Genomic DNA, 12,193 nt, shown 5'->3' with positions numbered 1-12,193 from the left:
ATCCCCTAAATTCCTATCTCCTTGAACACTCTCCCTCTTCACATCCAGACAATTTCTCTCCTCAACTTCAAAGCCTTACAGAAGGCACATCTCCTCCAAGAGGCCTTTCCTGACTAAGCCCTTTTTTCCTCTTCTCCTACTCTCTTCTGCATCACCCTAACTTGCTCCCTTTATTCATCCCCCTTCCCAGCCCCAGAGAACTCACAGAGGGCTCACAGTCTTAATCCTCATTTTACAGATGGGGTACCTGAGGCTCAGAGAAGTTAAGTGAATTGCCCAAGGTCACACAGCAGACATGTGGTGGAGCAGGATTAGAACCCATGCCCTCTGACTCCCAAGCCTGGGCTCTTTCCACTGAGCCACGCTGCTTCTAAATACTGTACTCTTCCCAGCTCTTAGTACAGTGCTCTGCACACAGTAAGTGCTCAACAAATACGACTGACTAAATGTGTCCATCAGGTAGTCTCTCAAAATTATCTCCACAGTAAATGACATTTGTTCTGCAGATGCTTTGATAGCAAATTCATTCTGAAAGAAACCAATCAGAATAATTGTATTAGAGCTCCTCATTGCTCTTTCGATTTTCTCTTTCATTGTGCATCAAACTCCAGGTGAGCATCAGCTGAAAACCCATTACAGCTACCTGTTTTTTGAGTCATTCCAGAGATTAATGGCTGGCAATGGAAAAATGAGACAGGAATCTATGAATTGGAACGCTAGAACACTTAGACGTAGAAAATAATTCTTAAAATTGGAGGAGGCCTTAAAGGATTTGTAAGGAACAATGATGTCAAGTCGGACAACTGAGGTTTGGTTAATGTGTTGCTAGTCCTGTGCTACGTACAGTGCTCTGCAAACAGGAAGCATTTAATAAAAAGCCTGATCATATTTCCACAAGAGCTTAGTACAGTGATCTATTTGGAATTATGTTTATTTAATTATGACATTTGTTAGCACTTACTATTGTCAAGCACTTTTCTTAGCCCTAGAGTAGATACAAGACTCATCAGATCACTCAGAGTCCCTCCCCTCTCAGGATGGCACCTGGAGAGTTTCCAATACTCTACCAGTTTCAGCTACAGGAGAAAGTCAAGCAGAGGCATACCCATTTTATTCCTAGCAAATGGAAGACAATCTGCTACAGGTCAAAATTCACCCAGGCTGGGCAGCAGCGACATGGGAGAGAGTCGAGGGAAGAGACTCGAGTTTACTGCATGGAAAAAGGCAATGGTAAACCACTTCTGTATTTTTACCAAGAAAAGTCTACGGATACACTATCAGGTATGATTGCAGATGGATGAGGGACATTCTGGGAGAGATGTGTCCATGAAGTCACTATGGGTGGGAGATGACTTGAAAGCATAAGACAAGATAAAACACAGTCCCTATCCCATATGGGACTCACTAAGTAGGAAGAATAACAGGTGTTTCATCTCCATTTTACAATTGAGGAAACTGAGATACAGAGAAGTTGAGTGACCTGACTAAAGTCACGCACCAGGCAAGAGTCAGAGCTGGGATTACAACTCAGGTCTCTGACTCTAAAGTCTCTACTCTTTCCCCTAGGCCACACTGCTTCCCATAAAGGGTAAGTGCTCAGTAGATACTATTGACTGACAGTTTTATCGAATAAATACCATCACTACCTACCACTCCTAAATAAAGTGGGAGAAGAAAATCGTGAAGTCCAACCTTAAACTACAGAGAGCTAAAAATCAAATGCTCTTGTTTATTTTTTTTATGGTATTTGTTAAGCCAGGGTCTGTTCTAAGAATTGGTGTAGATACAATTTAATCAGGTTAGATACAGTCCCTGTACCACATAGGGCTCACAGTCTTAATCCCCATTTTACAGATGAGGTCACTGAGGCACAGGTAAGTGACTTGTCCAAGGTCACACAGCAGACAAGTGGCCGAGCCGGGATTAAGACCCAAGTCCTTCTGACTCCCAAGCCAATGCTCTATCCACTAGCCCACAAAGCTTCTCCTCACTATCCCCCCCACCCAAAATGCTTCCAATTTACAAGTCTGGCCTTTGACAGAAAAGCCAATATTAGTTGTCAAGTGAAGGGTTTTTATACAACTGGGGGACTGTCGCTTGAAGTGATTGCTTTAGCATGAAAATGATTTGCTTTCTTGCTACCATTCAATGACCAGTCAAGATCTCTTTTCCATAAGAGAAAGTATACACAATGCCTAGATTGTGCGCATAATTTATGGATTACCGTAAGGAAATGTTTATAACCAACAGAAAGACTTCTCTTAACCTGAGAAGTCTTTGTCCAGTGAGCAGAGTTCTAACAGCAGGTTAAATGGCAAAGGTTTTTGATTGAGCGAATTCCTTCCTGCCTCTTCACACAGAGACTTTCACACTGTACAACTTCTTTGTGTGTGACACTTTCTTTGTGATTGTCACCTTTCAGGGTGGGGGGTACTTCTAGAACATATTAACATGTGCTGTGGTTCTGGAAGTATTTTGAGCAATTTATTGGTCAATCATATTTACTGAGCATTTACTGTGTGTAGAAAACTGCACTAAGCACTTGAGTGAGTCCAGTGCATTAAGTTTTGGGCGACTCCATTGTACCTCCAAAGAAGAAAATGACTCAGGCTAGGACAAGTCAGGCTACCCAAGAAAGGCAAGGAGTAACCTTGAAGTAGCTGTGTTAGTGGATAGAGCACAAGTTTGGAAATCAGAAGAACTTGGGTCATAATCCTGGCACTGCCACATGTCTGCTGTGTGACCTTGGACAAGTCACTTCATTTCTCTGTGCCTCAGTTACCTCCTCTGTAAAGTGGGGATTAAGACTGTGAGCTCCATGTGGGACACAGACTATGTTCAACCTGATTAGCTTGTATGTACTCCAACATTTAGTACAGTGCCTGGCACACAGTAAGCACTTAATAAACACCATTAAAAAAAATTCCAAAACCTAGCACAGCTCCTTGGGCATAACTGCCTAGCATGTTGCAGGATTGTTTACTTCAGTGCTTCTTTACTCTTAGCTACAATTCGAGACCAATAAACTGTCCCAGAAAACCCCTCCAGCAACTTGTGCAATCTGTAACCTGCTTCTCCTGCTTCAATTCAGTCTTATAATTACTGTGCTGGGTAGCACAATTTGTATGTTGACTCACAGAGTGTAAACTCTCTGAAGGAAGGCATTGCATTCTTTAAAATAGACCCTTAGTCCCTAGTATAGTGCTGGGCACCCTCTAGGAACTCAATACTTATTGAGGTTTTGCCAAAGTGGTACAAAGTTATGTTCATTACATGTTGCTTTTTCTCCCGCAATAGAGTGTAAGCGTCTTAAGTTGGAGACACTGTATTCTTTAAAATGGTCCTTCAGAACACAGTATAGGGCTAGAATGTAAGCTCCTTGAGGACAGGTATCATGTCTACCAACTATATTTCATTGACTGTAAGGTCTTTATGGACGGGGATCGTGTCCATCAACTTTATTATATTGTACTTTCCCAAGCACTTAGTATAGTGTTCTGCACCCAGTAAGTGCTCAGTAAGTGCCAACTGATGGCTAGTCTTTGGGGTAACTAAAGAAACATGGTTGGTAAATGAATCCAGGGTGGTGAAAATGGAGAAAGCAAGAAATAAGTTGGGAATACCTTGTGGGAGGAGTCTTGGCTTGCCCAGAGAAGTGAAGTGACTCATCCCAAGTCTCTCTGTCTGTTGCCGAATTGTACTTTCCAAGCACTTAGTACAGTGCACACAGTAAGCACTCAATAAATGACTGAATGAATGAATGAATACCAAGAAGACCTCATAACCCCATCCAGAATTTGGGAATGGATTTCTATGGAACAAATTTGAGATCAAGAAAACAAATTTGCTTCACTGTCCATTATCTTGGCTGCAACATCCAAACATGTTCTTACAAAGAAAACCATTTTAAAATTAAAATTGTAAAGAAAAAGAAGAGACTTTCACCGGAGAATATAAGTTAATAATGTAACACCTAAGGCTTTATCACAGTCATTTAATGCTAATACCCTGTAATTCAGGAAGTTCTGTGTTATTTAACAGATTCAACCCATCATACTAACGATCTTTTTCATCTGGTTTAATCTCATAAAGATACAAATTGGGAATGATGAAACATCACGGAACACACTGGGATAAAAGCTTCTAAACCGCAGGAGTTAACAGGCATCTGTTAAAGCATGCAGCAAAATCAGAGAGGGGGACAGAGACAGTACAGAACTGAACAAAATTACTGCTGACTACCAAGGTCTCTAAGCAATTTGCCAATAAAAAGGAAAGTAATGCTTCCAGCTAGATTGGTTGAAAGAAAATTGACAATTGGAATTATTCAGCTATGTAATAAAAATAGCACCAAAATGGAACAAGATTTTTGTAGACAGTGAACAAATTCTTCTTTACCAGCTTCCCCTATTCTTGTTTTGGAGCAATATTAAGGTCATTAAATTCATAGGTGGGGAATGTTCAGGTTGAGAGTGCCCATCTGGGTCTCTCCTGACTTGAGGGAAACACCATGACCAAATGGAAAGAGCACAGGCCTGTGAGTCGGAGGATTTAGTTTCTAATACTGGCTCCACCACAAAACTAAGCCCCCCGCCCCTTTCCTCAGATCCCCCTCCCTTCCATGTCACCTCAACTCGCTCCCTTTGCTCTACCCCTCTTTCCCCGTCCCACAGCACTTGTGTATATATAGACATACCTATAATTCCATTTATTTATATTAATGCCTGCTTAACTTGTTTTGATGTGTATCTATAATTCTATTTATTTATATTGATGCCGGTTTAGCTTGCTTTGATGTGTATCTAGCTATAATTCTATTTATATTGATGCCTGTTTAACTTGTTTTGATGTGTAAGTATCTACCTATAATTCTATTTATTTATATTGATGCCTCTTTACTTATTTTGATGTCTGTCTTCCCCCTTCTAGACTGTAAACCCAGTGTGGGCAGGGATTGTCTTTATTGCTGAATTGTACTTTCCAAGTGCTTAGTACAGTGTTCTGCATACAGTAAGCTCTCAATTAATATGACTGAATGAAATACAACTGAATGAATGAATGTCTGCTGCTAGGCCTAGGGTAAGTCGCTTAACTTCTCTGTGTCTCAGTTACCTCATCTGTAAAATAGGGATTAAATCCTCCACTCTCCTACTTAGACTATGAGCCCAATGTAGGACGGAGACCTCGTCCAACCTGCTTATCTTGTATCAATCCCAGCACTTAGTAGAGTCCCTGGCACATAGTAAGCACTTAACAACTTTCAAACTCAAACACCACCGTCACTTCTTTGCCCTCGCCGCCGCCCCTTGTTTTGGTTTCAATCTGGCCTCGATTCGGTCTGACGAGAGGCGTCCCTGAGACTTCGGGCCCGAAAGACGTCCCCTCACCAACAAAAGCAAAATACCCACAACCCGAAGGGGCTGCGCCCCGGCTTCTTATTTATTTTCCTAATGATGTGCATCTAGATTTAATTCTATTTGTTCTAACGACTTGACACCTGCCCACAGGTTTTGTTTTGTTGCCTGTCTCCCTCTCCTAGACTGTGAGCCCGTTGTTGGGTAGGGGCCGTCTCTATATGTTGCTGACTTGTATTTCCCAAGCACTTAGTACAGTGCTCTGCACAAAGTAAGCGCTCAATAAATACAATTGATGATGATGCATAAATACGATTGAATGAATGAATATAAAATGATCCACATAATTTGGACCATTATGGTTTTATTGTTGCTTTTATTATGAGAGACTATTCTGGTTTACTAGATCTGTCTTTGAATGACACAATTCTCTTGAACTCATCTCTGGCCATTCTAAATTGCACACTGCTCCTCTGAATTCTACATGATTTTCACAGCCAACTATTCTATTACACCCAATGCTTTGCTTCTTTCAATTTCCCTTCCATTAACAGGACGTAAATGAGGAGTGCCAGCTTCTACTGCTTGTAAATTTTGGCCTGTTTCCTATTAGCGAAACCCAAAGTAACACGGCCATACCCTTTCTCTAGGAGAGCCCCCTTGGTTGAGAAACAGTCCGCCATGGTATAACACAAAGTGCTGTAACTGATAAGTCCATTCAAATTCACAGAAGAAAATTTTGTTTCTATATTGTGTCTCCATAGTTTCCTGAAGTATTCAATACAACCTCTCTAGAATATAAGTCTATTGCAAGCCGGGAACGTGTCTTCCAATTCTGTTTATTCTGCTCTCCCAAGTGCTCAGCACATAGTAAGTGCTTATTCAATACCACCGGTTGATTAGCTGATCTTTCTGAACCTTGGATCTACGGAGGACTCTTCCAATCCTATTGGTCTCAGTCTATGAATTCCATGAACTTAATACCCTTCATAACCACATTTAGGGTTAGCAAGAAGCAGGGAAGTGTGCTAAATCCTGTAATACTATCCTATACTGGATTTGAAATGAAAACATACCAAAACCTAATTACCACTTTTCAAACTTTAAATGATAACCTCAAAGTATTCCTTTGCTATCAAGTTGGAAAAAGATACCCCTGTGTGAACTGAATAATTACTAATGAGTCCCACCTCACCTAAACCTCTCCTCCCTCTTTCATTGTCTCCCCACTCCCAAATCAGGCCAAACTTTGTTAAAATTAACTTCATTAGGTGCATTGCTCGGGGTCAGAAGAATTTGAATGCTGATGTCATGGCTTCATGGAAAATGCCCAGGCTTGGTAGTCAGAGGTCGTGGGTTCTAATCCCAGCTCTGCCACTTGTCTGCTGTGTGACTTTGGGCAAATCACTTAACTTCTCTGTGCCTCAGTTACTCATCTGTAAAATGGGGATGAAGACTGTGAGCCCCAAGTGGGACAAGCTGATTACCTTGTATCTACCCCAGCACTTGGAACCGTGATTGGCATATAGTTAGCACTTAAATACCAACATTATTATTATTAATAATAATAATTGCAGCACTAGTTAAGCACTTACTGTGTTCTAACCACTGTTCTAAGTGCTGGGGTAGATACAAGTTAATCAGGCTGGACACAGGCCCTGTCCCCCACTGGTCTCACACTCTTAATCCTCGTTTTACAGATGAAGTAATTGAGGCCCAGAGAAGTTAAGCAATTTTCCCTAGGTCACAGAGTGCACAAATGGGGAAGCCGGAATTAGAAAACAGGTCTTTCTGACTCCCAGGTGTGGGCTCTAGCCACTACACCAGGCAATCTACTTAATGCCCATGGAAAGCAGCTCATGGGCAACTATACACCTGTATTGGGTTTTCTGTTGAAAACATTTCCTTATAATTAACGAGCAATGGAGTTTCACTTCTATTTAAAAATTATCTATTTCACTACTCCGGGTGTTACCTACCCTGACAGGTAAGCTAGTTAATTGTGCACAGGTCATCATAAGTACTTATGAGCCAAGAGATTTAAGTTTAATACCTGAAGATAGCACCAATTTATGAGATTTCAGTGGAGGTATTTGATCCCTAGGAATAATGTTATTCCTCCTGGGTATCCTGCTGAAAGAAATATGTGCTAGTGATTTCATCTTTCACGAGGTGTCTGGAGTTATTACTGGCAAAGAATTTAAGGTGTTCTTGATAAAATGTGTTATATTCATCTCCAGGTTGCATTCATCATGAAAGCCCTTTGAAAATAAACAGAGATGAGATTATGCCAACAAAGGGCTACTTCTTTCCCTTCCTGCATCTTTTTGAATAATGGAGAATCTTTGGATAGCTAAATTTGGGTGTCATAATACTGGCGTTTAGGCAAAAGTCCAGGTCAACTGATCTTTGGAATATACAATTACTCTCCCCACCTTGATGATGATGATGATGCAGCGTGGCTCAATGGAAAGAGCACGGGCTTGCAAGTCAGAGGTCACAGGTTTTAATCCCGGCTCCACCACTTGTCAGCTGTGACTTTGGACAAGTCACTTCACTTCTCTGTGCCTCAATTCCCTCATCTGTAAAATGGGGATTAAAACTGTGAGCCCCACGTGGGACAACCTGATTACTTTGTATCCCCAACAGTACTTAGAACAGTGCTCGGCACATAGTAAGTGCTTGGGAAATACCACCATCATCATCATCATCATCATCACCTTCAAAGCCTTATTGAAGGCGCATCTCCTCCAAGGGACCTTCGATGATTACGCCCTCATTTCCTCTTTTCCCACTCCTTCCTGCATCGCTCCGACTTGCTCCCCCCCTCCAAGCCAAACAGCACTTAGGTACATATCTTTAATTCATTTATTTATATCAATGTCCGTCTACTCTAGATGGTAAACCTGTTGTGGGCAGGGAATGTATCTATTATATTGTTGTGCAGTACTCTCCCAAGCACTTAGTACAGTGCCCTGCACATAGTACGCACTCAATAAATACCACTGGTTGATTGAAACTGTCTTTGCTTTAGAGTTATCACCTTTGAATGAAAGAACTGTGACCCTGTAAATGGTTGGGGGTTTCTTCGAGTAATTCCCTTATTCTACCACACGTATCCCTTTCTTTCTTGTCAAGAGGGGCTCCGTTGTCATGGCAAACACACTTTGTAGAATGTTACCGAATAACATTTGCTGATGGTTTCCAGTAGGATTTCTGCCCCGCCAGGCTGTTAGAGAAAAAAGGATAATGCATAGTCTACTTTGATAGCTCAAGAAAATTGTATTCCCCTGCCAAATGTGCACCCTGGTCTATCTGTCCTCGCTCTATTCATGCATTTTTTATAGGCCAAGAGTCTTCACCAGAGCAAGTTCAAGCAATCAATCAGTGGTATTTGCTGAGCAGAGCACTGTACTAAGTGCTTGGGAGAGTACAGTGCAAATTCACTGGCAAACTGCTGTCAAATACCCACTGGTTCTAACAATCTTCTAGAGAGTATCATCTGTAATCTTTTTTTTTTTTTTTGCTGTTGAGGGGCCTCAAGTCAGTGGCAAAATTGGGAAAAATGGAAGCAGAGGAAGGAGGTGATTAAGCACCCTGAATAATTAAGGAAAAATACTAACGCTCATCTTCCTCTTCTCAAATACAATATTTTAAAGATTCATTCATTCATTTATTGAGCGCTTACTGTGTGCACAGCACTGTGCTAAGCACTTGGGTATTTCAGCATAGTGTGGTGTAGGCAATACTTTCCTCACTTTACTCTCTTGTAGTTCACTTCAGGCTATGGTTAAATACAACTCCCTCGGGTCACCACAGACTGAGTCAGTAGGAAAATAATATGTAAAATTCACTAACGTTCTGCTGAAAATTTCCCTTTATAGTCACCAGTCATGTTAGAGTACTGTTTGGCTCTGCTACTCCCTTCTATGCTTCCAATCAGAATCCATTTACCCTCAAATACAACAGAGTGCAGTACCAGTATCATCTCTGCCTTACCTCAACCATGCCATCACATCAAGAGTTTGGCAAGTTATCATTTTATAAAAAGGACAGGTTAAGAGGACTAGGGAGACGAAATGCAGAAATAAGATTAGACAATTCTAAAGGAGGCTCAGATAAAGCCAACCAATTAAAAGAAAGCAGAGTGAGGCTAAATGAAGCATAACAATTATTCAGTAATCAATGTGGATGTGGTCCATGCTGCTGACAGGAAAATAGGCAACAATGGGGTTTAAACATGCAGGATTGTATGCCATTGCTTTCCACTTACCATCATTTTACAAATATTTTAGGAGGCTTTATTTTAAAAGAAGGAAGACTGTATGGGGAGGGGATCATTTCAGTGAGCCCGCTGTTGGGTAAGGACCATCTCTATATGTTGCCAACTTGTACTTCCCAAGCGCTTAGTACAGTGCTCTGCACACAGAAAGCGCTCAGCAAATACGATTGAATGAATGAATGACTTTCAGGGTAGTAATTTGTCACGCATACTCTTATCTTCCCCTATTACAGTGTCATTATTTTCAAGAAGAAGAAGAAGTAGCATGCTGAATGGGAACGGAATGACAGCTTTGCTCTTTTTTCTGTAATATAAATTTCCAACTTCAAAATGCCCATTTTTCCTCCTGGCTCATGCCAAGAGAGAGAGCTCACAGCATGGCATTTCCAGCCACAAGTGATTCCCATTTCTACTCTGAGCAAACGGTTCTCAGTGGTACAGCTGGGTGGTTTTAGCCCATGGGAAAAATGACTTGCATTACGACTATGACAATTTTTGCAATAGAGAAACAGCGTGGCCTAATCCATAGATCTTGGGCTTGGGAGTCAGAAGAACCCGGGTTCTAAGTCCAACTCCACCACTTGTGTGTTGTGTGACTTTGGGCAAGTCATTCTACTGCTCTGCAGTTCAGTTACCTTCTCTGTAGAATGGGAATTGAGATTATGAGCACCATGTAAGACATAGACTGTGTCCAATCTGATTAGCTTTTATCTATCCCATTCCTTAGTACAATCACTGGCACACAGTGAGCCTGTAACAATTAAAAAAAAAAAAAAAAGAGGAAAAACTGAAAAACTGACCCCACCCTCTGGCTTCTTTCAGGAAGCTTTTGGTCTAATCCATTGCACCAATTCATTAATTCATTCAATTGTATTTACTGAGTGCTTATTGTGTGCAGAACACTCTACTAAGTGCTTGGAAAGTACAATCCAGCAAAAGAGAGAGACAGTCCCTGCCAACAAGGGGCTCACAGTCTCCTGGTGGTAGATTCGGAAATGTATTGCAATCAATCAATGGTACTTGATTGCTTACTGTGTGCAGAACACTGTACTAAGCACTTGGGAAGTTGTAGCATAACAGAGTTGGTAGATATGTTCCATGCCAACAATGAGCTTATGTTTGGTTTGGCTATTGCTCCCAGTGATGCTAATTAAAAAACTCCTTGGAAGCTAGTCATTTTGAAATGTATAGTACAGCTGTTTCCTGGTTCGGACGAGTAGTTTGGTTAAAAATAACTTTTCCACTACAGAATTTCTTCTCTTCCAAGTCCGACACAAGTCTGAGGATTTTACCTAGTGGATACAGCACGTATTTGAGACTCAAAGGACATGGGTCCTAATTCCAGGTCTGACGATTGCTTGCAGTTTTACCTTGGGCAAGTCACATAATGTCTCTAGGCCTCAGTTTCCTCAACTGTAAAATGGTGATTAAATCCTACTACCTCCTAGACTGTGAGCTCCATGTGGGGCGGGACTGCGTCCAACCTGATAAACTCGTATCTACCCTGGAGCTTAGAGCAATATTTGACACGTAGTATTTGCCTAACAAATACCATTAAAAAAACCACACAGTTCATGAAACATCCAGGGTGCAAAAATACCTGGTGACACTACTGTCGGAAACAGAATTCGGAGGCTTATAAAGTGCTGATCTCAAAGTCTTTATCAGATATTTTATTCACCTGGCAAACTCCCTTCCCTTTTTGGTACTTCAACTGCCTTTCTGACAGCAGTGATGACAGCCCTGATCAGGTGCAGTCATCATCATCATCATCAATCGTATTTATTGAGCGCTTACTGTGTGCAGAGCACTGGACTAAGCACTTGGGAGAGAATGCAATAGAATTAACAGGCATGTTCCCTGCCCATAACGAAGTGCTAAAGTCACTTTGAGAAATATATCATGTGAACTATTGCTAAACATTTTACACAGTGCCAAGCTCTTAATTCCATCAATATTTAACCTGCCTGATACGGCACCATCTCAAATTTATTGATACCCAGTAGAGTAAGGGCCACTCCACATCATTAAACTAAACTCAATACATTAAACTCAGAAAAAAAAACTTGGCATTCACTTCATGGAAAAAAAAAAAGCCTAACCTTATCTGTTGCTTATTGCCTTTTTTGAAAATACCTTTAATGCTTGGGGCCTTTCAAAGAGTATGCAGCAATACACTAAATCAATCGGTCAGTCGCATAAAGCACCTAGTACAGTGCCAAGTACTTAGTACAGTGTTCTGCACACAGCAAGCACTCAATAAATACGATTGAATGCATTTACTGTACTAAGTACTTGGGAGAATCCAATAAAACAGAGTTGGAAGACACGTTCCCTGCCCACAAGGGAACAATTTCTGTCTAGAGGAGGTCAGATGCTAAAATAAATTATGGATATGTACACGAGTGCTGAGGGACTAGAGAGTTGGGCTGAATATCAACTACTTTACAGTACAAGTGCAAGGGTGTGACTTAGCTGTGTGACTTTGGGCAAGTCACTTAACTTCTCTGGGCATCAGTTACCTCATCTGTAAAATGGGGATTAAGACTGTGAGCCC

Source organism: Tachyglossus aculeatus, chromosome 6 (genome assembly GCF_015852505.1).
Source record: "Tachyglossus aculeatus isolate mTacAcu1 chromosome 6, mTacAcu1.pri, whole genome shotgun sequence".
NCBI lineage: Eukaryota > Metazoa > Chordata > Mammalia > Monotremata > Tachyglossidae > Tachyglossus > Tachyglossus aculeatus.
The sequence above is the reverse complement of the archived record's forward strand: the minus strand, read 5'-3'. Positions refer to the sequence as shown.